Source organism: Mustela lutreola, chromosome 13 (assembly GCF_030435805.1).
Source record: "Mustela lutreola isolate mMusLut2 chromosome 13, mMusLut2.pri, whole genome shotgun sequence".
Lineage (NCBI taxonomy): Eukaryota > Metazoa > Chordata > Mammalia > Carnivora > Mustelidae > Mustela > Mustela lutreola.
In genome coordinates, this window is record NC_081302.1 from 35,899,340 (window position 1) to 35,905,390 (window position 6,051).

Sequence of the window (6,051 nt, forward strand, 5' to 3'; positions counted from 1 at the left end):
CAACAGCAATTGGCTTTTCAATCAATAAAACAATCAATATATTTCACAGATATTTTCCCATATCTAAATTACTCTGCAGAGATGAGGGAGCCCGACTGAGTGTTTATAAATCAATAAAACACACAGCTAAAGGACATCTGCTCCTGTTCTTTTACTTCAAGGTGCTGTTTGCCTTTTCTTTCCAACTCTCTTCTTATTTAAGAATGTACTTTTGAGGACAAACAGCCCTCTTGTGCACACAAATCAGCTTACTGCTGCATTTTGTGCACATGATGTTTTTTAATAATTTTGTGCTTGAGCATTCAACTAAGTGGAAGGACAGCTTTTCTCAGCTCCGAATGCTCTGACTGTTAGAATTAATAAAGCAGCTTTCAAATTTAAAGTAATATATGCTACATAAACTTCAAATAAATAATATCAAAGTACAGCATCCAGACTTGCGAGTTGAAATAATAACCCAGGGCATTATTTTTTTTTCCTCACAAGGAACAATATTCGTGCCGAAAATTATATATTGTATTTGTGCAGATATGTCACAAATGAGAAAAATGCTGTCCTCTACATATCTATTCCCTTTGCAGAAAGATAGGATGGGGGCAAAAAACAAAACAAAACTACAATTTAATGCAAAACTCTAATGCTGACATATAATTTTATTTCCATCCTGTATATCAAAATGAGGTGAAGTATGAAGCCTGGTTTAACAAAAGCTGTGGTATTCTGAGTTAAAACTGCCACACTCTGTCAATAGCCTTTATACCACAAAATAGTATTATGTCCCACAGTGTCAGTGTTTTTTTTTTTTTTTAAGCAGAAGGTCATATTGTGTTACAAGTGGAATGCAAATCAAATACATCAATCCATATACTTTTCCTAAGCTTATGTTGCCGAGGGAAACATTTCCCAAGTAGCTGACACTAAAACACTAGCCACTAAGGCATCGTGGTGAGGATATCCCTTGTCTGTGCACTTAGGACACGATTCAAAAATAAGGCACCAAAATGGAAGATGTTCCTCCTTGATGAAAGCTCATTTTTGCCACTTTTTTTTTTTTTTCCTACGAATTTTTAACTAAGAATGTTTACTTCTTATTCCAGTGGCTGGAGTGACTGGTTTACCTATCAAGTTGGCAATGCCTTATGAATAGAGGTGGAATTTCATTCCTGCTGCGAGCGTTACCTTCTGACAATAATTATCCTCACACTTGTAATTGGTTGATTAAAACGTAATTATTTTTGTCACGTCCCACCTTTTCTTCCATCCTCATCTCCCACTAGCTCTGTCTTTATACCTCACATCTCAGCTAAGTTGGATCTTCCTCCATCTCCTGAGTATGCCTTGTGCTGTCCAGATTAAACGCCTTCCTTCAACCTGCTGAGAAAGTCTTCAAGTTCTAAACCTATTGCATTTGTCACTGTTGCAAGGCCTGTTTGAAATCCAACCCTTGTGGAGGTTTATCTCACCTTCCAACCAAAACTAGATGCTTTCTTCTGAATTTGTACATTACGTTTCTCATGATCCTATGAGATGCTGAAGTGCGGCCTTCTTTTGTAGTTATTCCTTAATGATTGCTTTCCTAAGACTACACTGTAAAGCTCTCTAATGTATGGGACTCTGGACATTTTTTTTGATTCTCTACTTCTGTATAAATATTGAATTGTTTCATTTTTTTTCCCTTGAAGGAAACATCTGTTTAAGGCATTTAAAATACTTTATAGAAGACCCTACAATGGGGGTGGCTGGGTGGCCCAGTGGGTTAAGCCGCTGCCTTCGGCTCAGGTCATGATCTCAGGGTCCTGGGATGGAGCCCCTCCTCGGGCTCTCTGCTCAGCAGGGAGCCTGCTTCCCCCTCTCTCTCTCTGCCTGCCTCTCTGCCTACTTGTGATCTCTCTCTCTCTCTCTCTCTGTTAAATAAATAAATAAAATCTTAAAAAAAAAAAAAAAAAAAAAAGAAGAAGAAGAAGAAAAAGAAGACCTTACAATGGACTTTACACTCCTACAAAAAATTTTACTTTCAGTCATTTCATTTGCATAAATATTCATGAGTGCCTTCTTTCTGGAAAACACTAGACTATAGCACTGGGCAAAACGAACAGATATCCCTGGCTTCATTTTACTTACATTTTGGCAATAATCAATAAATTGTGAATTGAAACCAAAATGAATATGATTTTTATATAAAATTTCCAAAGATTTAAGACAAGTTTTAAGATCTATACAGAATATATTGTCACAGTTTCCTCACGAGTATGTCCCATGTAATATTTGGTATATACTTACACTAAAAATATTGTGCCTTGTTTACCTGAAAGTCAAATTTAACTAGGTATTGTGTATTTTATCTTTGAACCCTAACTTAAATGCTATTTAATACATTGATAATAAATAATTTTAATAAATTAAGTTTTAGCCATATACTCTTAATGTAGAATTTAAAATACTGGGATTTTTTTATTTGAGAAAGAGAGCGAGCATGAGTGGGGGTGGGAGGCAGAGGGAGAGGACAAAGCCGGAAGCCCAATAGGAGGGATGTGGGGGCCTCATACTAGAACCCCAGGATATGACTTGAGCCAAAGGAAGGTGCTTAACTGACTGAGCCACCCAGGTACTCCTAAGAAGCTGCTCTAAAGATAAACAAAATAAAATAAAAAATGAAATATAGTAGCATGCAGTGAATAATCTTACTTTTATATTTTCAAATTATATATGTATACACATTAAGATACACACATATATGCACATGCACACATATGTATATATATACATATTTGTATATACACATATGTATACACACAATCATGTATATCTATATGTATACATACACGCACATATGTACATACATACCTATGCATAAATATGGGAAAACACCAAACATTTTTGGAAATGCGGGGTTATACATGGAACCAAAACAATACACACCCTTTGAGCATTGGGAGTTTGTTAACTAATTTAATTTAAGTTAATCAAACATAACATGTTGGTTCAGTCTTATCTCAATTGCAAATTGACTCTTCAGCTGTTTCTTTTCTTCTTGTGCCACTGCTTTTCTCTCTTGAAAGCCATAGTCATTTCGCTGAAGTTTTCTATCTAGAAGGCTGACCACAAAACCTTCTCAACAACTCGACCGTTACCACCCTATAACACACACACACACACACACACACACCTGTTCAGGTCATACATATACCTATATATTTATATATATATGCTTTTTTGTTTTAAAGCTTTTAACTTCTAATAGTCAAATAGGTAACATATGTTTTAAAGTCGTTGTGATACAAAGCTCAAGAGTTACTTATAGTCATGGTTTACGCACTACTGGAAATAGAAAAATGGAAACCTTAGCTTTTGTTCTTGATGGTGAGCCCTAAGTGGCCTTCCAAAAATCTTGAGAAGTTAAGGACCTTCCTAGTTCTCTTTACGTTTCTGTATAAAGACTTCTCAGGTCATGCTGAAGAAGTATTCTTTTTGCACAAATATTCCTTTGGCACAAGAGTAGTATCCATCTTGATGGAGATCTAAAATGGGTGAGCTTAGGTCTTTGTGTAGCACAAAAGCATTAAAACAAACTTCTGAAAACTATTATTTTTATTTCTTTAATTCTTTATTATGGAGTAGTAAATGTGTTTTTAAATATTTGTTTCTAAAATAAAACTCATAATAAACAATGTACATATGAATATAGATTACAGTGAAATTGAAAATTGCCTCTTGCCGACAAGTCAGTGGCCTTACGTTGTTCTCAGGTTTGACTAATAACTGAACAGCGACAATAGCAATAACAGCTACACTAACCTTAACTGAGTACTTACTATGTGCCAGGAACTTTCTATAGTAAGTCCAAAATAAAATATAACCTCAGTTTAGGTGATAGGATCTATTTATAAAGCTTGGCATTCTGCTAAATACACATGTGCAAAAATAGAGCCAGAAAACAGCGTTGAGAATTTGTGTTCAGGATGAGGGCTCTGAACGTGTTGTAGAGTCTTCAGCCAAAATATAAGATGGGGACATTTTGAGACAGAATATAAACTTGACAGGGGGCAGTAGTTCTTGATGGTTTGCAGAAGAGGAAATACGGCACAAAATTATCCATTCGGTGTTTGGAATTGCATACAGAGATAGTGTTTGTAAATTATCCATAAATCCTACTTGCCATGAAATTTCCCCCCAAATGTTCAGCCTCCAAATCAGCCTCCAAATCCCTTTCGGCCCTTCGGTGTTTGTATACTTGTTGTGGTAACAAATACCCTTAAAGCTGATGAGGCAAACCTAATGGTGCATATTCAATTAATCCAGGATGTAAGCTCGTGCTCTCAGATCAGCTGCAGAGTGACTTAAGCAAGGACAGGGTCGGAATTAATCTTGAGGAAGCCAGGCAGAGTAGCAAGTCTTGTACTGCTCTTAAAGACATCGACAGATGAGATCTATATCAAGTTTTTAAAACATAGTGAGGACTCAATTTGGTATCTCATTATCGGAAAATTCAATACAAAGTGAAACAGTTCAGAGGGCTCAAAAATATTAATTGATAATGATAGAGAAGAAAGGTGATTGACTAAGGGTAGATTCAATTTGATTCAAAGGCAGCGAATACATGAAAGTTATAAGTAGCAACAAAGGAGAATTGTTTTGTTGACAGTCATGCAAATAAGCATTGACCCATATGCTCAGTGCCTAAAATAAATTTAGTGTTCTTTGTTCACATTTCCTGTCAGCTTGGGTTTTATAACAAGTTACATTTTGTTGGAACTCTGAGAATACTTGTTGCAGGAAGGAGCTTGTCTTCTTTTAACCTGCTGATTACTAGAACACTAAAAGAGTATGGTTGAATGGAAGGCTGAAGCAATGGTATTTGTAATTTAATTTGGGTCAATGAACATTTGAGGAACCAAATATGACTCTCATGGTCTAATAATTCTTGAAAAGTCTTTGAAAAGCTGGTTTAACATTCTTGTGTATACTTGAAAACATAAGCCTTTAAACTATTTTAATTATACAATATATCAAACACATATGAATGTACAGAGGCACCTCTATACCCACCAGATAGATGAACATTTTGTCATCTTCGTTTCAAAATTTAGATTTTTAAGAAATAAATAGGGGTTTCCCTGTTATTCAAAACCAAGAGTGTTCCTATGAAAACATTCATAAACTGAAATGCTATAAAGTGAAGAAGCAATTCCCATTTACTAAAAGCAAAAACCCTCTTCACAATTCTTTCTGTTAGTGAAAACAGGTAGTCAGATAGGTCTTTAGTAAAAGTGAAGTGGTGTGAAGCGAACTTTCAGATAGCGGGGGAAACCTGTATTAGAGAGGGCCTTGCATTGATTCTTTTCATTTTATTCCACATTATCCACTCCTAAAAGAAAACAAATATCCTGAATTACATGTGTGTTCTTCCCTTTAACATGCTAAACTATTACTACAAAATTACATGTCTCTGTATAGCATATATTAATTTTTATATTTTTGATTTCTATAATTATATCATATCATTTGAAACTTGATTTTCTTATTTATCAAAATGTATTAGAGATTTATCGTATCAATACTTATAGAACTAGTATGTTGTATTTGCTGTTTAATATTCCAGTGATCGTAGGACAAATGTATTCATCTGTTCTCTCATCAAATAACGTTTTAAATTGTTTAGCTGTTTGGCTAATAAATGTTACAGTCAACGCTCTTGCACAAGTCTCCTTGTACACATGTGAGGGTTTTCTAGAATGTATAACTCAAAGTGGATTTGTTAAATGTGTGTGCATTTTCAGCTACTAGGTATTGTTAAAATATCTTGTGAAATATTACATATGCTGCTTGCAAAATCAATTTTTGTGTATGTTCTATAAAAGGTATTTTCTTTTTAAACTTTTCTACATGATTTATTTCTTTATCCTAGCAGGAAGTTCTATTTATACATAATTTCTTATAGGGTATTATTTCACATTTTTTCTATAAATGCATTACCAATTGTCCCATTCTAATTTGTGGAACAATGCATCATTTCCTTACAGAGTTATAAACTCACTTTACCATGTAACAACC